The sequence below is a fragment of the Ornithodoros turicata genome, unplaced genomic scaffold, assembly GCF_037126465.1.
Source record: "Ornithodoros turicata isolate Travis unplaced genomic scaffold, ASM3712646v1 Chromosome42, whole genome shotgun sequence".
NCBI classification, from domain to species: Eukaryota; Metazoa; Arthropoda; class Arachnida; order Ixodida; family Argasidae; genus Ornithodoros; species Ornithodoros turicata.
The window spans coordinates 773,390-798,990 of record NW_026999372.1 but is presented as its reverse complement, the minus strand read 5'-3'; the positions used below and the strand labels follow the sequence as shown (position 1 = coordinate 798,990).

The 25,601-nt window shown below is 43.9% G+C and overlaps 1 long non-coding RNA gene across 2 annotated transcripts; it reads right to left on the bottom strand.

The window, feature by feature from the left end:
* Nucleotides 1-254: 254 nt before the first annotated feature.
* On the bottom strand, nt 255-18,854 carry LOC135374078 (uncharacterized). 2 transcript variants are annotated; one of them, XR_010416746.1, is made up of 3 exons: nt 18,613-18,854; nt 4,879-5,081; nt 255-358 (listed from the first exon to the last, which is right to left on the bottom strand). It is a non-coding gene; the product is annotated as an uncharacterized LOC135374078 (long non-coding RNA). The 2 variants fall into 2 exon arrangements; XR_010416745.1 differs by having other exon boundaries at nt 338-422.
* Nucleotides 18,855-25,601: the final 6,747 nt, after the last annotated feature.

The window sequence follows — 25,601 nt, the reverse complement described above, 5'->3', positions numbered from 1 at the left end:
AGGGCATAAAATAGGCAGTAGATTTCGTATCACTGCATCATAAGGTATGGTGTGGTAAGGAGCCTCGTGCAATAAAGGCGTACGTCAGTAACAGGTGGCTGACCAGCATCTCATCTACATCAAACAACATGTTTTTTCCTATCTTTTTCTTTTGTAAGGGATCTTGTTACGCGCAATATTTTGACACGCAGCTCCCATTATGGTCTATAGTTGGCCTACCTAGTCGGGATTAGAAGGATACCACGTTACCTTGAGACGTTTGCTCCATGGGCTCGCCTCTATCCATAGCATGAACTGATGAAAAGCGTGCAATCAGCCTTAAAGGGTGAAATGAGCTCGAAGAAGAATGAGAAGGCGGCTGAAGAAGAATGAGAAGATGGCTGCACGCAGAGAAACAGATACTCTGTTGAGTATCTGTTTCTCTGCGTGCAGCCATAGAAGCCATGTTAATCTGTAAGTTTGAATTTCAAACACGTCTAGTTTCATTTATTTGTTTCTTTAATGGCTTTTTTTCCTGCATTACAATTCACTGGCTTGCACTGTGGCATTGAGGAGTGCTCAGACACCCTCCCAGGTGTATATCGCTCGCTGAGTGACCCCTGGTTTGCCAGTTCGGAACGATGCGCAGCTACCCAGGGCCGACGAGTCGCAAACACGGCGAAACACGTGTCCTCTGGTGCTGCCGCATCGTTCCATGAGTATCTGTTTCTCTGCGTGCAGCCATAGAAGCCATGTTAATCTGTAAGTTTGAATTTCAAACACGTCTAGTATCATTTATTTGTTTCTTTAATAGCTTTTTTTCCTGCATTATATATATATATATATATATATATATATATATAGGGAGAGAGAGAGAAGCTCTTTTATTGGCATTACATACGGAATTCGGACTCTTCATCAACAAATGCACATCATTTACATAAGGAATGACCTTGAAGGATCAGACGCTATTCGCGTGTAACTGATCCGTACTCAAATTGGTAGCTCAAATATGCGGCAAACAGTAACTGCGGATTACACATCAATGAACTCATGAGTACAAGCTGCAACCCAACAAATCGTGCGCAGAAATAAATAGAACTAATATATATGCAAGACACAAACGAGAAAACACATGAATTTGTAAGTACAACGTGATCTATTCCGTAACATGAGAATATTCAGTTAATGTCAATCCAAGATAGCAGCTAATTTGTAGCTTGAAGCGTAAAGTAATTATGAGTTGTGTCTTAAGGACATGTACTGATGTGCTGCTTTGTAATGCACTGGCAGTGAATTCCATAACTTGACAGCGTAATATTGAAAAGAAAAGTAGCCGTAGTTGGTCCTTATCTTAGGTAAACCTAGGGAAACGGTCCGTGGTTTCTTAGTGGCATGGTACATTCACGACTCTTCAGAGTAATAAATGGTAAGTAATGGTAAAGAACATAAGTTTTTCTCAGTTTGTAAACGATGGTCCATAACCTGCGCTTAAGTAAAACTTTTACCTCAGGATATTGAACAATTTAATGCAAAAGTAATACTTTCATTATTTGGCGTAGCTAACATCGCTCGTAATGCCTTTTTCTGGCAACATGCACAGGCTTAATTGTGGAATCGTATGTTAGGGCATAGCATGCGATACCATAGGAAATATGGCTTTGAACAAGAGACATGTAAACTTCTTAGAACTCGTGACGGCACGAGGAACCTCAACTTATTGCATAAGTACCCGAATAAACTTTGTTGCACACGTGTGACACATGGTCGTGCCATAACAAGTGCTCATCAAGTGTTATGCCCAGAAATTTCGTTGAGGAGCGTTTAGCAATAGTATGAGGACCAAGTACCAAGTCACTATTACAACTACCCGTGAATAATGGGGGGACCTGAAGATGACATATGAAGACTTGGACGGGCTAATCTCTAACTTATTAAAAGTCAGCCAAAAATGAAGCCTTGATAGTGTATTATTTGCGCGTGAGAATAAATCGTTTATATCAAACTCTGCAGAAATATGGAAGTATCGTCCGCGTACAGAATTCTTGGCTCGTTCAGATAAGATACCAGGTCATTTATGTACGGGAAAAAGAGAAACGGCCCAAGAATGGAACCCTGGGGGACACCCGCCGAAATGTTGCCAACAGTGAAGAGGCATCACCAAGTTAAACAAATTGCTTTCGATTAGACAGGTAGCTGGATATAAGTTTGAGAGTTACGCCTCGAATTCCATATCGTTCTAATTTCGAACAAAGTAATGGATGGGCAATCGTGTCAAACGCTTTCCGAAGGTCAACGAACACGCCCGTGGTTAGGAGCTTAGTCTCAATATTAGACTTAATCAACTCGCAGACCGAGAGGGCTGCTATTTCAGTCGACCTGTTCCGGCAAAACCAAACTGGTTATCCGATATCAAGGAATGCCTCTGGAAAAAATCCTCTAATCTGGATAGTATTAGGCGTTCTAATATATTACCGATAGTGGGTAGAATCGCGATGGGTCTGTAGTTCCCGGGAGATAAACGACTACCGCTCTTAAAAATTGGGCAGATTTTCGAGACCTTTAACTCATCAGGGTACGATCCTTCATGAAATAATGAATTGATGATGGCGGACAAAGGCGTTGAAATCAGTGTAGCCACATTTTTAAGAAACTCCACAGATATGTGGTCATATCCTGAAGCCGCCGTGTTTTTCAAATTGTAAATGACCGACTGGACTTCTTCTGGACAACAAGGGGAGAAGAAACACATGTGTGGGGGTTACGAGAAGGAAATGTGACCTAGCTCAGAATTAGCGTTGTCTGAAGGTACGAACGCAGCGACATTTAGAAGTAATTATTTAATAGATTGCATATAGCTACTTGATTGTCAAGAATGTTCCCTGAATCATCAGCAAGGCTTGAAATGGCGTTTGAGTGCCTGCTTTTCCCAAGAGCGCAATTTACTAAGTTCCAAGACTTGCGTGAATCTCCAAAAGCTTCCTTAAATTTTGGTAGGAGTAGTTTCTCTTAGCTATGCGTAGAAGTTTGCTAGTGATGTTACGTATTTCTCTCTCAACCCTGTGTTATCAGGGTTCAGACGATGTTTGTTATACAAATTTGATCTACGCTTTACACATTGTAAGAGCCCGGTAGTTAGTCACGGTTTCCTTTTGGTCTGTCTTTTAGAATATCTTTTCAGCTTTGACGATGCCCCGATACACTGAGTAAGTACTTTATGAAATGTACTAAATTTACGTGTAGCACATGTGTCTGCATCCACGAAAGACCAGTTGACGCTCTCGATATATGACCTAGCTAATGAGAAGTCACAGAACGTAAGAGAACTATTTGTCACACAACGTTTCTTCTCAATCGCAAAGATGATGTCATGGTCGGACATATCGCAGGGCAACACTCTGACAGTGAAGGAGTCCGAATGAATGTTAGACAGGATATGATCTATGAGGGTACCAGTATGCCAACTTGGGTACGAGTAGGGCATTGAATCCATTGGCCAGTGCTATTGGCGAGTAATATATTTAGATATGAAGTTGACTGACCTTTACCTAATAAATTGATATTTATGTCACCCATAATTAAGATCTTGTACTGGTTCCGAAAAAGCCTATCAAGAGTAGCATCTAGTCTTTCCAGGAAGTGACTCATGTTGCTCTGGGGAGACCGATATATCACACCTATTATGACGTTCTTATCTCTGAAAAGCAATGACTCTTTCCTGAAGCGCTCAGAGGGAACTTCGATGAACAAAGTTTCACATAAATCACAGCCTAGGTTTATGTCATCTCTCAAATGATAAGTCAAGGAATCATCAATAAGTAGTGCAACGCCGCGTGGAGCCCCAACACACGATTAGAGCATTCCAGGAGATAACTACTAAACGAAAAGTACTGCTCATTATCCTTTTTTAACCATGTTTCGGATAGATCGAAGATTGTTATCCTGTTTGTTAGTGCCGTAAGTAATATGGACAGATCATCATAATGCTTATTTAAACCTCGGACATTTAAATGAAAATAAGAAAAAGCAGACCGTAAATAATTCTCATCAAGGTCTTGCAAGGAAGATGGAGAACAAATTATGAGGCTTCACATCGTCACGAACACCCTAAGTCATAAGAGCGATGTCTTCTCTGGTCTTAATATGCAGAACTTGAAAATCGTCAGATTTTCTCGCGTAGATTTTCCCTTTGCGGGTCCAAAGGTGTTTCCAGTTAACTTCTTTCTTATGTGCTACCGCCGCGCCTAATACTTGCTTGTTAGCAGGCGACAAGTGCTCATTAATGAATATCTTCACATCACCACCAGGCAGTCCCAAAGAAGAACAAGTCAGTTTCACTTTCCTTGACATTTGGAAAAGTTCATCCCTTTTAGCACGAGAAATCATGCGGACAATTATATTTTCTGAGTAGACTGTTTTGTTGGGACGCGATGACATACTTCGATATCATGATCTTCAAGCTTCACTTTTACTGCTTCAGCAATTGATTTCACAACATTAGCTGTACTTGGGATGTCCTTGGGTACGCCTCTGATTTCGAGGTTCTTTAACCTCTGATATTGCTCGATGGCATTCAATTCTTGCTGTAACTTATACACGGAATCCTCAAGTTCAGCATTCTCACGCTTGATATCAGCTACTTCGCTACGCAATGCGTTTAATTCTTTGATGTCGTTTTTGCATTCCGACAAGGTATCTTGGCAGGATTGAATGGCGTCCTTTAGGGAGCGATCAGCACGCATTTTCTTTTGAAATCATCAATGATTTTGATTAGCTCTTTGATTTCTTTGCTCGACATCGTACGTCAATAATAGTTCACACAACAAGAAACACCAAGCAACACTTCAGCGGCAGTGCTGTGCAATACTATATGGAAGTTTACAAGTTGGTGGTTCTCACCTGTAACACAGGATGTGATCAGTACATGTTCATTGCCACTGAAGTAAGGACGAGCGCAGAGCAGATGCGTCTTTTATGCTTTCGATGACGGAAATGGTGCTTGCAACAACGTAGCTGCGACGACTCAGAACATGTTGATAATCAGGTTGTCGAAGACCGTTTGTGTGTCAGATAACAAGGGCACGCAGGCTGAAGATTGCAATCTGTAACACAGGATGTGATCAGTACATGTTCATTGAAGTAGCACTGCCACTGAAGTAAGTATACATATGCTATACGTGCAGCCAAAGAGCTCCTGCGAATTTTTTTTCCTTATACACTTGACTGGCTTTGCACTGGGCTGTCAGTGAAGCGTTAATAATAATAATATTTTTTATTCCTTGTCAATCAAATCAAAACACAAAGCAGGCCCGTCTAAGCCGAAGGCCTTGTGACGCTGGGCGTGGAGGCAGTCAACAGCAAGACAACTAAACACAACTTAGCTAGAAAAAATAGACCAAATACAGCTACATAGTACGCTAATTAGGCGCAATAATATAATTGACGCACTGACGTTTTCAAATCTGACTTGGACTGGATCGTTAAAAACTGAGAAGGAAGATCGTTAAACACGCGAGGGACATAACATACTCTTCGAAAAAGCCCATACCTAGTGAAAGAGAATGGTACAACAACATTAAATGATTTTGTTCTCACTGAATGGTTCACCGTGACAGGTATTTTGAAGGAAGATTCCCAAAAGTGATTTAGTACAATGGTTGATTTAAAAAGATTACCAAAAGATGCAAAAGACAGATCTCGAAGAAGGTCCCCAGAATGCCCCATGCAGCAATTTTTATAAGCAACACTTTTGAGACAGCTTCTAAGAATGTTGTTAACCTTAATTTCCAAGTTTCACTACAATGTGCGAACAATGTTATACCATATCGTAATATACTGTAACCGAGAGCATCTAGCACTGACCTACGAACTCTCGAAGGCGTTACATACCTAAGAGAAAAAGTACGCAGGACGTTTGCCAAACACGCTTACATACAAACGATAAGCGTATACGAAGAGGGGAGTCATGTCCTGTAGATCACATAAACAAAATACAGAAGCCGACACTGAAGATTTTTGTTTAAGTTTAATTTGTACAAGCTTTCGCGTGGAGGTCCACGCTTCCTCAGGTATAAAGTGAAGTGGTGACACACACAAGTATATATAGTATAGACATATACACGACTAAACACACTGCTGTACAAAGAAAGGGAAGAGGAAAGAAGATATGGTGCCACATGTCTGTGTACAATGAATAGCTGGGCAGACGGATAAGTGACCTCTAACCGTTTAAGAACAGTAAAAGGTGTTGTTGTGAACAAAAAGGCTCGCCAACCCAGTTTCGCGGAAGGGGGTCAGGAGTATAGGAAACGAGTGGCCCAGAATGGACAAAAGGGAAGGTTACGGATTATCTAACGGAGTACCAGACGATGACTGAAAGTGGGGATTCAAGAATTGTGCACAAATAAATATAGATATATAGCTATTAAATTTACATAAGCAGATATAACGAGCCAGGACTAAGATTCAGACCATTTGGTGTGAGACACTTGAATTGCGAAATTAAATAGGACTCTCTATTCTTACGTTTAATGTCGGTGCGGAACCCAGATTCTAGCAATATAATTTTCAAATCAGTTTCAAAATCGTGATTAGGTTGATTGAAGTGAATGGCGACAGGAGTTTGGCGGGCATTTAGGATATCAAATTTGTGGCCATAAAATATTTTTTCTCATTGTGTTGGAGGTTTCACCGATGTATTGTGAATTGCACTTGCAGCAGAATATCAAGAAACAAATATTGAGTGAATTACAGTGGAGTGAATGACGAATTTTCAAACAGAAGTCACCCAAGGTGCTACGGGCAATGGTGGACGGCGCGATAAATTTACAGGTCTGGCACCGTGTACTACCAAAGGGATAACAACCCGGCGAGCGCTTCATCATGCATGATGACGTGAGGATGTCGCGCAAATTTTTCGATCTACGGAATGCTACTAATGGGGGAGTGGGAAAAATTTCCTTTAATTGCTCGTCAGCATGTAATATATTGAGGTGGCGTCTAAGAATGGAATTGGTATTGACAAGTGATTTATGATATGTGGTGGATAAAACTACATTACTCAAGTCCTCTTTTCGTTTCGGGGTGAATAAGGACTCCCTGGATAGGCTAGATGATTTGGCAAACGAGTCATGGATGAGTTCAAATGGGTAATTTCTTTTTTCGAAATCAGATACCATTTGCTGAGCATGTTTTACAAAATCAGTCTGATCTGAGCAGATTCGTTTCAGGCGCAAGAACTGACCATATGGAATACTGCTTTTCTGGTGATTGGGATGATAGCTTTCATAGTGGAGATATTGGCGCTCGTCCGTTGGTTTCTTGTATAGTTCAGCGGTCAGCCTACAAGATTTACATGACACTGTCACATCAAGGAAGTTGATGGATGACCTTGAATAGTTACAGGTAAATTTAATTTTGCTATGCAGATGCCTCATCACCAGACCAGAGGACAAAAATGTCGTCGATGAACCTGAGATATATAAGTGGCTTAAGGGGGAAAGAATTGAGGGCTGAGTTTTCAAAACGACCCATGAATAAATTGGCATAATTAGGTTAATTAATAATAATTTTAATTAATAATAATTAATAATTGCCCGTAGCACTTTGGGTGACTTCTGTTTGAAAATTCGTCATTCACTCCACTGTAATTCACCCAATATTTGTTACTTGATATTCTGCTGCAAGTGCAATTCACAATACATCGGTGAAACCTCCAACACAATGAGAAAAAGATTTTATGGCCACAAATTTGATATCCTAAATGCCCGCCAAACTCCTGTCGCCATTCACTTCAATCAACCTAATCACGATTTTGAAACTGATTTGAAAATTATATTGCTAGAATCTGGGTTCCGCACCGACATTAAACGTAAGATAGAGAGTCCTACTTAATTTCGCAATTCAAGTGTCTCACACCAAATGGTCCTGAATCTTAGGTCCTGGCTCGTTATATCCGCTTATGTAAATTTAATAGCTATATATCTATATTTATTTGTGCACAATTCTTGATCCCCACTTTCAGTCATCGTCTGGTACGCCGTTTAGATAATCCGTAACCTTCCCTTTTGTCCATTCAGGGCCACTTCGTTTCCCATACTCCTGACCCCCCTTCCGCGAAAACTGGGTTGGCGAGCCTTTTTTGTTCACAACAACACCTTTTACTGTTCTTAAACGGTTAGAGGTCACTTATCCGTCTGCCCAGCTATTCATTGTACACAGACATTGTGGCACCATATCTCCTTTCCTCTTCCCTTTCTTTGTACAGCAGTGCGTTTAGTCGTGTATATGTCTATACTATATATACTTATGTGTGTCACCACTTCTCTTTGTACCTGAGTAAGCGTGGACCTCCACGCGAAAGCTTGTAGAAATTAAGCTTAAACAAAAATCTTCAGTGTCGGCTACCGTATTTTGTTTATACAAACGATAACTGAGAATTCCATGTCATGTCCGAATCAAAATACAGCCAATGTACTTGATAGTTCATGAATACGTCAATGGTTGTGAGTAGGGCTGTGCGAATAGTAATTTTTTGGGTTCGAATCGAATACGAATCGAACAGTAAAATCTTCGAATAGTAGTCAATCGAATAATGTCGAATACCACACAAAAGTGTGTGCTTATTGCTGAATAGTAAGCAAAAGCTTGCATTGAAACCTTGTGCACAGTTTGTGAGACTGACTGCGAGCTATACACATATTGTGAGAATGGATGAGATGCAGACGCATCGCTATTGTCGACTGGTGCCCTGTAGCCCGCGGCGCAAGATTCGATCGCTTTTTCTGGTCAGCATCCCTGGCGATCTGACCTATCCAATAAAGCTCTCACAGTTTGGGTGGAGGTGCGCCTGATCGTCGCCTTTACTCCTAATATTCTACCCTGGAGCTTCGCTCCCGCAGGATACTGCCTACAATGTCGCCACCGCCTTCCGCAGTCGGTGACCACCCGACGCCCTTCGGGTGACTCTGCTGGGCCTTCATCACCGCCCCTCAGGCCCCGGGACCCACCGTCCTTCTCTGGAACTGACTCTCTCGATATTGTCGAATGGCTCAATACCTTCGATCGGGTCAGTCGGCACAACAAGTGGGATGATGCCACAAAACTTAACAACGTCGTGTTTTACTTAACCGACTTACCCAAGACGTGGTTTCTGAACCATAAAGCGGATTTTAACCGACTGGATGCTTTTTCCACTGGCATTCGCGAACTCTTCGACCGCCTGCCTATCGCAAAGCCGATGCCGAACACAAGCTTTCGCATCGAACACAGGGTCCCGACGAACATATACGTCGTACATCGAGGATGTCATCTCTCTTTGCGCCAAAATCGACGCTAACATGTCCGAAGCTGATAAGATAAAGCACGTCATCAAGGGACTGCGCGAAGACGCCTTCCAACTCCTTGTCTCTAAGGCCCCAACCCTCGATCTCCGACATCGTTACACTGTGCCAGACGCTTCAGGATGCGCGCAACGCTCGTATAGCGTATAGCCCTCCTACAAGCCTCACTATCGTCATCACTCAACAGCACCAACTTGTCCCCCCCCCCCCTCCCGGCACCCCGGACACAGACCACAATAGCACACTCGCCGACGCTGTCACACGTGCAGAGGAATGCCGACATCTAGCCCGTTATCGCACGTTCGACTGCCGGGCTCAAGCTAAACGGAGATATGACGAACATCACAAGCACGTTGAATTCTGTCCGGTGTTGAAGTGTTGTTGTGTGCACCAATTCGAAAACCAGGGCTCTCCGAAAAACTTATCTGCCGGTACCTGGGCCCATACCGAGTCCTGCGTCGTGTTTCGGACGTCAACTACACTGTCGAACCTATCAGTCTACCACCCGACCGTCGCCATCGGGGCACTGAGACCGTCCATGTCACACGTCTCAAGCCCTGCATCCCCCCTGACGTCAGTTCGGATCTTCGCCAGGATGTCGTCTTCGTCTCAGGCCCGGGGAAGATGTGATAATTAATGAGATGCAGACGCATCGCTATTGTCGACTGGTGCCCTGTAGCCCGCGGCGCGAGATTCGATGGCTTTTTCCGGTCAGCATCCCTGGCGATCTGACCTATCCAATAAAGCTCTCACAATATATCATTGATGAATAGGTGTGCGCTAGAATTGCCCTCATTGTAATTCCAGACATAACATAGCTGGCTATGTGATTAAATCCCTCTTTCTATGGCGTCATAGCTGGTCCAGCCAAAGCTCAAAATAATTAAAATAACTTAAACATCCCTGCCAACATTTGTTAAAATATTTCTCGAAAGTGACCATTTTCAGTGATCCCTCAAACCGCACTTTTAAACCACGCCTGCAACCCTGCAGCGCTGACAGAAGCGTAAACTAGGCCTCGCTTGATGCTTGGAGACATGATGCGAAGCCAACTTGCAGGATATCGTCAAGTTCGCACGGACAAATCTGTCAAGTAAGCTTCACCTAACACTCAGAACCATGAGGCGAAGCCACCTTGCAGGATATATTTGAGGCGCACATAAGTAAAGTAGGCTTCGCCAAATGCTCAGTGGCGTGAGTTGAAGCCAGCTTGTGGAATTTAGAATATATTCGAGTATTCGATGAAATGTTATTCGGTACGAATATGGAATATTTCCAGTATTTGCACACCCCCAGTTTTGAGCCAGGTAAAACAATAGAGCATGTGTCATCAAAGCTCTTACAGGGATTGCGAAAGCAGATGAGCTGGGTTTTTGTCAATATTCAACTGTATAGCGCTGTCACAGAACCAGTTACGAACAGTAGTGGCATCAATCTGTAGCAACCGAATGACCTCATGCTGAGATACGTGCGCCGCTACCAATAAAGTGTCATCGGCATACTGAAATACTTTACAAAACTTCAAAACACGAAATAAATCACTCACGTAGAAATTAAATAATAAGGGAGCTAACACAGAACCTTGTGGAACACCAATGTCTACTGCTACAACGTCATTAAATGCACCACCCACAAAAACCACCTGAGTTCCATTACTTAAAAAATTGGCCAACCAAGAGTATACAGGGTGTTCCATTTAAGATTGACCCCACCTTTAAAAATAATGAATCATCGCAGAAGAATGAAACCAAGTGCATAGTGTTACCAGTGACCTGGAACATTTAATGGTATTTTTTGTCCCGCAATTAACTGATTAATTAATTAATTTAATTTTCTAACTTTTTAATTAGGAGGATCACACCGGAGATGTCAACTGTGAAGTTGTGGGCATTGACATGAGAAAGCGAACGCAGTGTGTTGGAACTCTCTAGCTTATACGAGTCTTTTTTCCCGGGCCCGGAGTTCCGAAACTACGACGGAATCAGTTTCCGTCGCGCGAAAAGAGCGCTTCATTGCAGCGCTTTCTCACGGCCGCTTGACGAACAAGCATTGATGCCGTCCGTCCGCCGATGCTGTTGTCTGTCACGGGTGCGGGGACACCAGCAAGGTCACTGCGGCGCTTTATCTCTTGATTCTTTGTTTTTTAGGCGTGAAACGACACAAAACACGGGAAGCGGAAGATATCTGCCCACGGCTTACCTTGAACCACGAGCGCGAGATTATTAAATCAATAAGTAAGAAAGAAAAGCTGGGGGCTATCACTGTGCCGACATTCTTTGTTGAACGCTCTGAGGGACAAACAATGCCCTACTCCAACGAACAGAAAGCGCGCATGGTCCTCGCCCTACGTGCTGCAGGGGGCAAAAAGAAAAAGGCACTCATGATATTTCAGAGTTGGCACCCTGGCACAAGACCACACCCATCGACTATTGTCCGTCAATACGAGGCGCTGAAGCAATATGGCAGGTTCATCAAGGAGCGTTGTAGGCCAGCCGAGCTGTCAGACGATGTTCGCATCAACATCTTGGCATTTCTTGAGGCCTACCCTGAAGCTAGCCTCCGCGAGGCGAGCAAGCAGACAGACGTCCCGTTGTCTACGGTGTTTAGAGTGGTAAAAGAAGCAGGCCTCCATCCATACCATATAAAACTTCACCGAAGGTTGGAACAAAATGACTTTGAAAGCCGGTTGAACTACGCCAACTGGTTTTTGCAGATCGTCGATGAGAACCCCCAGTTTCTAAGAAATGTCATATGGACTGATGAGGCAAATTTCTCTCGTGACGCACAGGTGAACTTGCATAACGCTCATTACTGGAGCGCTACTAATCCGCATTGGTTTGGAAGGACGCGCCACCAGTATAAGTGGTCGCTCAACGTGTGGTGCGGTATCTGCGACGGAGCTCTCATTGCCCCGTCTTCCTTGATGGGACACTGACCGCGGTGAGGTACCTAAATGAGATTCTATTGGGCCCCATGGAAGAGTTCTGCGCCAACGTTCCACTGGCACGGCTTGGCAAGCTGTGGTTTCAGCACGACGGCGCACCCACCCACAGCTCTAGCCAAGCGAGGTCTGCGAGGTCCCCAGACCTGACGCCGTTAGATTCCTTTCTGTGGGGACATCTGAAGGATCGCGTGTACGACCAGGAGACAACAACATCTGACGCCCTTAAGGCGAGTATCACGGAAGTGTGCCGTGGAATCCCCGCGGCCACGTTGCGGAGGGCAACGGAGGACACAATTAAGAGATGCATGTTTTGTGTGACTGAGGGAGGCGATCTTTTCGAACACCTGCTCTGAATGTACATAGTATTGTTTCGGTCATGTTAAAATACCTGTGCAATATTCTGTAAAATAAGTTGAACGAAAAAGAAGGCATTCTAGTTTTATCCACTCGTTTAATTCTTTGTTTGCTTGAACAAACTCCGGTTGCCAGTTTGAAAGAAAAAAAGAAGATGGCTTGGTTAATAGCGTTTCCTGCTTCCATTCCCAAGGTCGCGTGCTCTGAACGCGGGCCAACCTGAATCGAACCACCGTCGTCTCCCGGCCATAGATACGCGTTGTGCGCTGTAGACCTACACACAAGGTGGCCCGAGGTCATATGCATGAAGTCACTGACAGCGAAAGCAACGTGCGATGCTCTGCTCGAGGTTTTCAGTCGTACGGGCATCCCAGAAATAATCTGTAGTGACAGGGGGACCAATTTTACTGCTGCAATGACCCAGGAGATGCTCAAGAGACTAGGATGCACTCCTAGATTTTCAACCCCGGAGCACCCAGCGAGTAATGGGTCAGCGGCGCGCTGGAACAGGGTGTTTAAGAACAGGCTTTACCACGTAATCCAGCGTGAGGGACGGGGTTGGGACAAGTTCGTCCCGTACCTACTTTGGGCCTGTAGGGAACTGCCACACGACACCATCGGCGTGGCCCCGTTCGAGTTGCTGTACGGTAGGTCACCGACGGGGCCCTTAACGATTCTGAAGCGTTCGTGGACGGACGAAATCGACGTCCCAGATGTGCTACGCGAAGCGCCCGCCGAGTACCTACGTCAGCTGAGAGACGACCTCTCTAGAGCAGCAGAAGTGGCAGAAACGGCTTGTGAAAAGAGGCAGCGAAACAAGGCGACAGTGGGACAGGTAGGGGTCCTCTTCGAATGCGAGGAAGATTTCGGCGAAATTAGTTATGCGCTTTCTGGGCCAGACAAGGAGGCAGATGTCATTGACGTCCCGGACCAGAAATTGGAGAAAAGGGAAATGAGCGCTCTCCTCCGCGAATTCCGTGAGCTGTTCCGAACTCAAACAAAGGTAGCGAAGGTTGGGGAACACCGCATAGAGCTAAAGGGAGGCGAGACGCCTAGAAGGCCACACCACTACCGCATCCCGGAAACACTAAAGGGCGAGGTCACGAGACAGGTGAATGAGCTGCTGGCCCAGTGACTTATATACCCGGTAGAAAGTGAACACGCGCACCCCATTGTATGTGTCTCAAAGAAAAATGGGGAAACCCGTATGTGCGTGGATTACCGCGCTATGAACGCAGCGACTAAGGAGGACGCGTTCCCGATGGAACTGACACGGGAGCTGATACACAAAGTAGGTCGCGCTGCTTATATAACGCTGGTGGATCTTCGGCGAGGGTATTGGCAGGTATCGAAAATGGTTAAAAGCCCTGGTATCGAAAATGGTTAAAAAGCGAAAGCCCTGAAAGAAGGAACTTTGGGGTAATTACATATACCCATAAAGCCTCTCACAGGATAAAAAAGTAGCTAGCAAGTACAATGTTGAAGTAGTCTTTCGTAAAAAACCCGGCTTAAGATCACTGATTAGGAAGGTAAATCAGGAGCAGTTACCTCGGTGCTCTATAAGTCATGAAAATCAGTTTGTGGACTGTATAGTTGGGGTTGTTTATTGCATACCGTTTAGTTGCGGGCGTGAATATATTGGGCAAACATCCCGGTGCATTAATGTTAGGTTAAAGGAACATCGTTATTCGGTTAGCAGGGGGTATGGAAACTTGGTTGAGCATTTAAAAAGGTGCCAGGGTTGTGTTGCAAAATTCCATGAGACAAAAATTTTATATAAGAGTAATAAGGGCGGTGCTTTATTATATCGTGAAGCTTTAAGTATAAAAAATGCGGGGTCCAGGTGCGTGAGTGTGCCTTCAGTGCTGATAACTGCTCCAGTCGAGAAGTTTTTGGAAGATTCAAACAGGAGGGACGCAAGATAAGTCTTATACTTTTGATAAAGATAAAGTCACTAGGCATGCTGGGGGTGTACTGGGAACTTGCTGAAGAGGGCGTTGTTGGTTAGGTTAGAGGATATAAACCAAGTTTGATAATAAATCCTTGTTCGTCAGTCTGTGCCTGTGTGTTGTGTCGTCTGTTGACTTGTTCCCCGGCACGGGGGTTTTATCGCTTTTAAAGTATTGGCAGGTGCCGTTGGCTAAGGACTCTCAAAAATTGTGTTATTTGTCACGCTCGAAGGCCAGTTTGCATGGCGCGTAATGCCCTTCTGCCTGAGGAATGCCGCTGCTACATTTCAGCGCATTGTGAACGTATTGTTGCGCCGTCATCGAGAATATTCGACGGCGTACTTAGACGATATCGCGATTTGTTTGGAGTCGTGGGAGGACCACGTGAGACACGTGCGCGAAGTTTTCAGTGAATTGCTGGTGGCCGGGTTCACGATTGCGGGAGACAAATGTCAGATAGCACAGCCATCGGTACCGTACCTCGGGATGTAATTGGTTCGGGCAGACACGCGCCCGACCCGTCGAAGCTGGCTACAACTAGAGGGTTAAAGCGGCTCATATCCAAGCGTGACGTACGAAGTGCGTTAGGCCTTTTCGGATACTACAGGGAATATATACCCAAGTATGCAGAACGAACTGGCGTTACCCCTCACAGAGTTGACCGGCAAGGGGACACCAAACGTGGTACCGTGGTCAGAAAGCGCACAAAATGCATTCGACGGGCTGAAAAACGCATTGTGTTCAGTTACCGCTCTCGCAACCCCTGACCTGTCGAAACCATACTGGTTGTATACCGACGCGTCCGACTATGCCGTCGGAGCCTGTTTAGCCGAGATGGAAGGGGATACAGAGGTACCAATAGAGTTCGCCAGCTGCAAGCTCACTCCTACCCAAAGACGATGGTCAACAATCGAAAAGGAAGCGTTCGCCATAGTGTGGGCACTAAAGCGTTTCGACAACTGGTTGTTCGGCGCTGAAGTGTTCGTGATTTCGGATCACAACCCGCTATCGTACGTCACCGCGAGCATGCCCCACAATTCCAAGTTGATCAGATGGGCTCTCGCTCTTCAACGGTACCGCGTCACTGTAAAGTACAGAAAAGGAAAATCGCACGGCAACGCCGACGCGCTCTCTCGGTTAGATAATGAAAACTGGGATCAACACGTGAAAGACTCACTCACGCACTCGCGGGCGCGGAAGAGACTGAGCTTCATGCTCTTGTGTGTGAAGTGCTTGTAAGTCAGCGAGGCGCTCCTTGTATTCAAGAACACTGAACGAACCTTTTGTTTGTGCGTGCGTTTCCTGTGTGTGAACTGAACTACCTATATGCATTTATCGAACTATATTCGTGGAACTTGTGGTAGCACTCGCGACCAGCACTATTTTGTCATGTACGTTGGTCGACCCTTTGGTGGTCGGACCAACAATCTTCGGCCGGAGGTGTAAGTGTGGGTCGCCTGTCGCCTATGCATACACCGCGATGCGGAGAGGTGGCTCCAGAACGTCGGCTTTCACTCATTAGAGAGACTCTAAACCCCCATCGCACGACGAAAGTATAATAGGGAAGGAATCCCTCTTGTCCCTCAAGGCAGGGATTCAAGGGCGCCAACCACGGAACCGGTGTTGGCCAGTTAAGCCACCAAGGACAACCGAGGTTTGGCGGAAGCCAGCGAGAGTTCGCTGGGCAGTTTTGGCTGCAGAGTTGGAGTAGACGGCCAAATTGCATCCCTCATCGGCTGAGTGGATGAACCCTCCTACCCCCGCAGCCCCTACTCCGACGCTTTGGTAGCGCCGTTATTGTCATGTCGCGTAACAAGTGATTTTGCTATTCTGACACAATATACTTGTGCCTCCTTCGCTACCGACCAAGTCGTCTCCCTGGTTAATTCATCCTTGCTGCGGAGAGCACGGCGCGGGAAAGTGTATGAACGGGCTCGGATCATGAGGAGCAACTTATTACTACACCTATGCCACAAAATTTTCTTTTGCTTAATTAGAGCAAGGATATTATCAAGCCACGCATTTTCAACCTTCCGCTTGTGGAATCATACTCGCCTTTTCGATATGTCATAACATTTTCTAAACTTGCCAACTAAAATATCGCACATTTCTAGGTGCGTACAATCTTTGAAATCATGATTCCAATCAAGCGATGCTAGATGTCTGTCAAATATATCATTATCAATAACATAAGCAGTAACAAACTGGTGTATCGTAGCAGGGGGTTTGAACAAATCCCGACAACACATAAATGCAAAGGTGAAAAAAATGATCAGAAAGTTTTTCCTCAACAACACCTCCCCAAACGGAAGTGTCACGACATCTCATATTAAAATGGTCTAAAGAAGAAGAAACAAGATGATCACCCAGAAGCTCAACCCTAGTCTGTACTTGTATCAATGAAGAAATACCAAAATCCGCAAGAATATTCAAATAATCACATACAATAGATTTTTCACGTTTCATAACATCAATATTAATATCACCAGTCATACATATGTCAGCGGATGAAAAACTAGAAAGAAGCTGTCTTAACTCACTGACAAATACACTTATATTGCTCTTAGGTGGCCGGTATATGGCTAACAAACGAAATGAAGCAATGTCTGTAGTTACCTTTAAGGCCACGCACTCCATCCATTTACACATGGTTGGCTCTATGCTAGCAAGAATACCATTTCTAACAAAAACAGCTATACCGCCCCAACGACTGTTCTCCCCCGTGAACGAAAAACATGAGTAACAAGGAATCTGATAGAGATCTAATTCAGCAGCGGAAACGTTGATTTCCGTTATAACAAAAACGTCGACCCAGTTTTTCACTTTGCTAATTGTAACTTGCAATAACGCTCAATGCCTACGCATACTTCTGATATTAATGTGCAAAACACCAACAGAAGTTCCAGAAGTCTTAAAAACGTTTACCTTCTGTGGCAATTCATTGAAGCTAGACCATGCAGTACATAGATCCATATCGTTCAAACAATTTTAACAAGATCACTCTGAGAGGTAATGCGCAATATCGAACCTTTTTCATCCTTCTTCACAAAAATCTTTCCATTTTTTACCCATACAAACTTGTATGCACACTCTTTAGCGCGTTGTTTGGCCATCCACAATAGTTCTCTGTAGAAGCGTGTTAGATTCTCATTGATAAACAACGGAAATGGCAGATCACCTTTTTCGAACAGCAAACGGACAAGCTTTCTTTTCCGCAGCCACGTGTTTCTTATTGCCGAAGAGATCAATCTGATTAGTATTGGCGGTACCTTGTCGCTTTTCACTCGAAGGCGGTGGACAGCCTGCACATGTTCTGGTTTAAATTCAGACATACCAAGTTTTTTTAGCAATGTCTTCGACTATGTCATCTATGTTTTCATTCGCCTCAACAGGAACACTATGGATTTCTAGATTCAAATTTCGACTGTACTCTTCACTTTCATTTAGAGAATTCTGCAATTTCACCTTATCTTGCAGATGGTTTACCTTCTTTCAGAAGTCAGTTATGTCACTCTTGTGTTTGATTTCTGTCCCATGAACCTCACCGTAAACTGCAGAGAGGAAGGTAACTGAACTTTTAAGCTCATTGATGGTGTCCCTGATAGGTAGGATTGTTTCAATTACGGGCTTTAGTGATACGAGGTCCTCGACTTTCTCACTCAGTTGAGGAATTTGTCTTACACGTGTTTTAACTGACAACGCTTCAGCCATAATCTTATCAATGCTACCTCTAAAATCGTTCATACTCTGATTAGCAGCCGCAGCTAGTTGGGCGCCTTGGCTAGTATCCCCTGAACGAGTCTGATTTACCCGACACGTACGACAGACCCTTTCCTGCCGCTTTAGAAAACGCATTGACCGAAAAGTCTTGTCATTCACACCAGAACATTGCGAATTTAAATGGTACCCATATTTGCAGTTTGCACAGCACAACATATGACCATCAACAGGCAAAGCCTTATTGCAACTAATACAGTCACTCATGATGCAGTCAGTGGCGCCAATAACCACTACAAATTGATGACTACTGGTTATACGTGCTTACCTATTCAAACAACAGAAGCAGATATTAGTAACAGTCAAACAAGCCGCTGACTGCAGTGGTCTCAGGGGTGTAGCGTCCTTTTGTAGGTTCTGCAGGCGCACAATGCTGCTACCACAATCTTGATATCTGAAGAATCTGGACAGAAGCGGTATCAGGAAGATAGGTTGCAAGCCGGTCCCGCTCCAAAGCAGATAACGGTTGAAGGTTGTAGCCGATTCAAACATCAGAAGCAGATATGAGTCATCAGAAGCAGATATAAGATATGAGCAGATATGTGATAACAGTCAAACAAGCCGTTCCTTCCGACAAGGTGTGCATCCCTACGTGCCTTAGCCAAGTCGCAGCTTCCTTCTCACCACGTTGATTGCAGGGATCGGAACCGGAAGTGAATCCGAACCGAAAACCGAGGAAAAAGTTATTTTCTGTCGAACCCCAACCGTCGTTTCGCTTGTCCTGAACCGAACGGGAACTGAACCGAAAAAAAATAGTACTGCTACCGGTTCGGCAATCAGTTCAGAGGTGAAATAATTGTACCACGGACCGACCTTTTTTTGTTTGTTATTTATTTATTTTTTGTACGATGCCAGATGCGAGTACAAGTTTGTGACTTTTGTGACGCCATTTTTTTTTGTCGGAGCAAAAGATGGCACTGACTGGGTTCTGGCAAAAGGCACTTGGATTTTTGTTTTCCTCAAAACACCACGAGAGTACAATGCAGTAAAATAATATGTAAATAATCAATGTGTTTATTCCTTGTCTTGTGTTTTCACCTGAAACTGTTATCTCACACTCTTAACACCGTGTCGGGGAGGGTAAGCTCGCTTTCATGGAGCAAAATTACTGCCGAAGTACCCGTTAAACCAGGACCGAAAAAAGTAAAGGTTCCAACCCCTGTAAACGTCCCGACCGCTGACCACTTTCCTTTTCTTTTCTCTTTTTTGGAGTCGGGTTCTAAAAAATACCGGTTCCGATCCCTGGTTGTTTGGACAACGAAATCCGGAAAGGGACAGCTCGCTCTATTTGTGTGCTTTCATAATTAGACGTGCTCGCCATTTTGCGCCGATTCGTAGGAAGCAAAGAGGAACCTCCAAACTGACATCGTTATTCATGTTTTAATTACAAACGGCGCAACTGATGAATCTTGTTCCTTCATTATTTTATTATTCTGATAATGACTGAATCTTTCAGATCGCGAAGATGATGGAATCCGTATGGACCCCGAAAAGTGATTCAAATGCTATGGATGCCTCTGCATCTATATACCACATAAAGGTGACTATTCCCTGTATTTGGACCATTTTTAAACAGAGAAGCATATATGTAAAGCGGATGCTCAATATATCTTGCAAGATTGGAGACGATATCATTCACTTATAGCGTGACTCCCCTCTGAAAGTCCACTTCCTGTCAGGACAACAGTAAGATGACCAAGTAACCCAACGACTGCACAAGTGACCGTTGGGTACTACCCACTTTTCTACGAATAAGTCACAAAGGCTCACGCCGCTTCATGTTATTGTGTGATAGTGAGCTCTTCGAAGCGAGCTAAACGATTTCAAAGTTCCTAATGACGTACACCTTTATCAGGATACCGATAGTGTCGTTGACTAGGAAGTATCAGTTCACTCTTAAGCTGGTGACATCTAATAAGGGGCACTTTATTGCATCGTTTTGCCAGGTGCACTAAACGGCAGGACATTCCGCGCATTTTAAGGGATACACTGTAGCATACTCTAGCCCTGTAGGATGTGCCGCACGCAGTTGCATGCAACAGCACGGTAAACGATCAATATGCCAGTTTGCGTACCCATGAGACAGGTTGTGTAGCCTGTGTGAAAGCTTATAGGGAATTCTAATTAATCGTTTCGGCCAAGCGGTTCGCGAACGGCATCGTTTGTGACAACTGGGTAGACGATGCGTCTTCTGGTTGAGCCCTGGCGAAAGGGTTAACAAAACATTTGATTGACGATTATTCGCTAAAACTCCCTGGTACTGCAAAACTGGTTAATTTCGCAGTCTCAAGGATTCACGAATAGACGAGTTCGGAAAACCCCAGAGTGCTTAGCTTCGGCTTGAATTGTGGGAGTTTACTAATACGAAAGAAACGGTTGTCCTCCGAACTGTTCCAATTTCTCCCCTACCGGTCCATTGTCCACGACGTGTCAAGGTCAGCGAAAGCGAAATGTGAAGAGTTATTCTTCGTTTCCCCGCTCACCAAGCGCCCAGGAAGCAATGCGTGCGCAAAGAGCACTGGGAGCAAAAGGCACTTTTCTGAACTCGTCTATTCGTGTGGGAGTGAGTTTCTGGAATAGTTCACTACATGGTAACTTTGCGAATCTCTGTGGAAGCGGACGGAAGCGGAAATCGCGGGTTCTGGGCTTCATGACACCGCCGGCAGTGTGATCAAGCCTGTATATGCAGCCAGGCTTGTGTAGGCTTGCCATGAACTCCAATCCCGCGAGAATGACATTAATGGGGGTTAAGCGGTCAGCCCCCGAAGTGGATATCATAATTATGCAGTAGATTTCCCTCTCTCGACCTTTATTCGCTACAACCTCCTCTCCCCAAGCCAGCAATCCCAAGTGATAAAATATGCGAATAAACTATTTTTGTTTAAGTGGGCGTTTCAATTATAGGAATCTTTAACAAGAATGAATTTCTGAGAATGAAGACCGTTAATAAGTAGCTCTCTATTTGCGGTGCTCATATCTTCACGAGTTCCAGTGGTCATTCATTTACATCCCCGCTACTATACTACGCGGTACCCTTCAACGTTATTTCGCGAAAAAAGTTCGATCGCGAAATTCTTTAAAATTAAGTTCTCGGAAAATTTCCAGTTTTACGGTATTTCTAGTAGGCCCTGTAGTGTTCTTTTCTGGCAGCACATACAGTCGCAACCTTCAACAAGTAACACCTTCAGTTATCCAAAGAAACGATTGATATGATTTTAAGATTAATCATTGGGCACCAGCGGCGAACAACAACGCCAAAACACACACACACACACAAAAAAAAAAAAAAAAACACGGCCCATATAAGTCTTGGTTGCGGAATCACCATCTACAGGGTTCCTCCGTACTTTTGCGCCCATGTCAAAAAGAACAACATGATAACGCCGTCATTTATGTGACACTTCATACGTCACGTCATTGACAATTCATTTGACAATTGTGTCATTCTTGGTCGTAGTGCAGACATTCATGCTGTGTATGCTGAGTTCCAGTGCCTTGTCGCTCCCTGTGTTACTCATTTTGCCCCAGTTAAATTCAAATTTAATTGGGACAATTTAAAAAATATAGCACCACCCATGGATAACTCGAGAGATTTTTCGTATTCGCCACCGTCTGTCCAGGGTAAGACGACAGCAGGTCACTAAACAGATAATCACAGTACTTGCACACTTTGTATTGTACCTTACATGAAACTTTAAAATCTAACACGTATGAAGCCAAACATCACTACTACAACGCATGTTTATCTAACTTTTTCAGGTTTAATACCAGGAGGTTTTGCACACCATCATTCCGAAAGAGTCGAAAACTGAATATCCTGTTGTTGACGGCGCTCTACGCTCAGATGCACTTGTGCTGGAAAACAGTTTTCATGAACGGTTTTCTTCAGTTTTTCACGTTGGAAATAGGAGTTTAAGTGATCTTGTGCCCAGAGACGACATCCATTAGATTGAGGATATAACATTTTCTGCCTCAGGCTTTTTTAACTTGTTATTAAGGTTGGGTAAGAAAAGCTGTGGCCCAGACTGAATCACAAATGAGTTTATGGTACGTTATCCTGAGCGGGTGTCAATATACCTCGAAGTTATTTATTCTGTTTCCCTGCAATTTCGTATGGTTCCTGATGCATGGAAAAATGCTAATGTAATCCGTCAGTGCTGGGTGTCGTCTCTTCCCAAGCAGCACAATGTACTGAAAGTCGAGTGCAATAGGGGTGGACGGTATATGTCTTATCAATCTTCTTTAGTTTCACGAGTGTGTTCAAGGCCTTTCACCTACCCGTCCACCCCTATTGCACTCGACTTTCAGTACATTGTGTTGCCTGGGTTTGTTTCTATTTGTCTCGTCCCTTTTTTTTACCTTCGCACTGGGGTTTTATCGATTGTAACCTCTTTACAATAGAAATATCTCATCTAAAGTGTCATGCGATAAAGGTGAGTGCATGTGTCCGTTTTGCCTAGCGTGAGCTCCACTTAACGAAAACTTTGCTCTCATCCGGTTTGCTTTTTTATCTGATAGGTAGGACAAGAGTGTTTTTCAGACTGCAATGTGCCTCGAACAACAAGGAAGCCGCACGCCTATTGCAGTTAGAAACAAGTCCTGGCTTTATATCATACATATAAAAAAAAACAAGTACAAGAAAACACGAAAAAAAATCACGGATCTTGAACAATATAGCCGACGTGCTAACCTTGAAATAAAGGGCATTCCTTCGGAGGCATATGAAAACCCTATCGACATTGTAAGGTTGATCGGCGACAAGATCTCAGAGCCCTTGTCACGGGAAGACATTCTAGCATGCCACCGTGTTCCGAGCGTAAAAAGTGTAGGCGGGAGCAACATTGTCGTTCAGTTTACTCGAAGGGACAAACGCGACGAGTTTCTGTACAAGGCAAGGAGGATATGGCTAACAACTGTAAAGCTTGGTCATAGTGTACGACATCCTGTATTCATAAATGAGCATTTATGTCCAACCTTGAAATAGCTTTTTCAACGTTGCAAACAAGAAGGAAATCAACTGGAAATATGTTTGGAGCCGGAAAGGCAAAATATTTGCAAGAAAGCAGGACGGATTCCCAGTAATACAAATAAGGGACGAACTGGATCTTGCTAGAATCTGTTAGCATGTGTCTTTGATATCTGTGTTTTTTTGTGTGACTATGACACGGCTTGTGCCACCTGCCCGCCTTTCTTAACTTGTGCAGGGCCTTAAAATACCCCATCTAAACTGCCTCCATCTAAACGCCAGGTCTCTTTTAAACAAGAAAGATGAATTAGATTGCCTCTTTGACCATTTCATAGACCAGCTAGATGTCAGTATGTTCACAGAGACCTGGTGTTCTGGTGAGGATCACTATCCCTTGCAAGGATACACCCTATTCCCTCTTAACAGGATCGGGAGGAAAGGAGGAGGTGTCGCAATTCTTGTCAGAAACTCGTTTCATTGCCAAATTGTACATGACTTTACCTGTTCTACAGGCGATTTTGAAATATTGACAGTAGAAAGCGACAAACGTTTATTCACAGTTACATATAGACCGCCGGATGGCCACATTCAACCTATGTTAGATTTTCTTGAGCGACTGTTTTCCTTTGTGACTCACAGTAATTATGCTCTCGTCATGGGAGGCGATTTCAACATTGGCATGCTCACTAAAACGCACACATCAGTTACGCTTTCAAACACTTTTGGATGCAAATGGTTTCAGCAATGTCATTGAGATTGCTACCCGGGTCACCAGTGTCTCAGCGACATCACTAGACCTGTTCATCACAAATGAACTCGATTACACAGCCTTTGTCACCAGCGCGGATATAAGCGATCATATGCCTATTTTTGTAGAGATACCGTCACTTAGCAAACAACCAAAGGTTGAGACACATGTGTCACACCGATCCATTCAGCAGTCGTCTTTTGAGGCATTTCGAAATGACCTGTTACTAACATCCTGGGAACACATTTTTAAAGAGAAGGATTCGGAGAGAGCGTATGAAAGCTTCCTTGATGAGTTTCGTAAACTATACGATAAGCATTTTGCGGTTAAAGTTTTTAGGGTTTCCGCAAAAATTCGTAAACCTTGGGTAACAAAGAAACTGAGACAAATGTGAAATATTAGAAATAAGCTTTATAGAAATTTCATAAAAAATAGGTCACCCGAAGATCTAATTATTTTTAAAAAATACCGAAACAATGTAAACTCGAAGTTACGTAGCGCAAAAAAGCTATATTACAATTCAGTTTTCGAGAATGTTTCTGCTAAGCCAAATATTGGATGGAAGAGTCTTAAATCAATTTACAGTCGGGAAAACAGCCCTGTCGAGGAGTTGGCTGTAGGTGGAACGGTTCTAACTGGTGCACGGTTAGCTGGAGAGTTAACACTTTTTCTGCATCCCTGTCAAACTTACACAATTCCACAGGTACAAGTTCACATTATCCTGGCATACACTCCATTCCACGCCAAGACCACGGTTTCTTTCTGTTTCCAACAGATTCACAGGAAGTCATTTCAATTTCTAAAAACCTCAAGAATAGTAGTCGTTGTGATAAAGACGGGTTTCAGATCCGCCCCATTAAATTCGTTCTCGATATCATTGCTCCTGTACTAGCTTTTATTTTTAACGAAATAATTTATTCCGGTGTGTTTCCGAACGACATGCAAATTGCAAAAGTGGTCGTTTTACTTAAAGGTGGGGACCCTAATGTTCTCAGTAACTATAGGCCCATATCAATCCTACCAGTATTTTCAAAGGGTTTAGAGAAATTAATCCATAGCCGTCTTTTATCATTTTTAACAAAGAATTACATGCTTTCCGATTCTCAGTTTGGATTTAGAAAGCAACGCTCGGCAGAACTAGCTCTTCTGTCCCAGAAAGAATATATCCTTTCCGGGTTCGAAGAAAAACTCATTACTCTCGGTCTGTTCATCGATTTCACCAAGGCTTTCGATTTACTGAATCGCGGTGTTCTCTTATTAAAGCTTGAGCACTACGGTATCCGCGGTGTTCCGTTAAATTTAATACGCACTTACCTTCAGCATCGCAAACAGTTTGTTGATATTCAGGGGCAGCGTTCGGGAATACACCACATCACAACCTGTGTACCACAAGGCAGCATTCTTGAGCCACTGCTTTTCATTATCTATGTGAATGACACGTTTGCCTTATCGAACCACATTAAGATAGTAGCTTATGCTGATGACACCGCCCTATTTCTGCAAGGAAAGTGTCTCACAGATTTAACAACAAAGATGAACAACT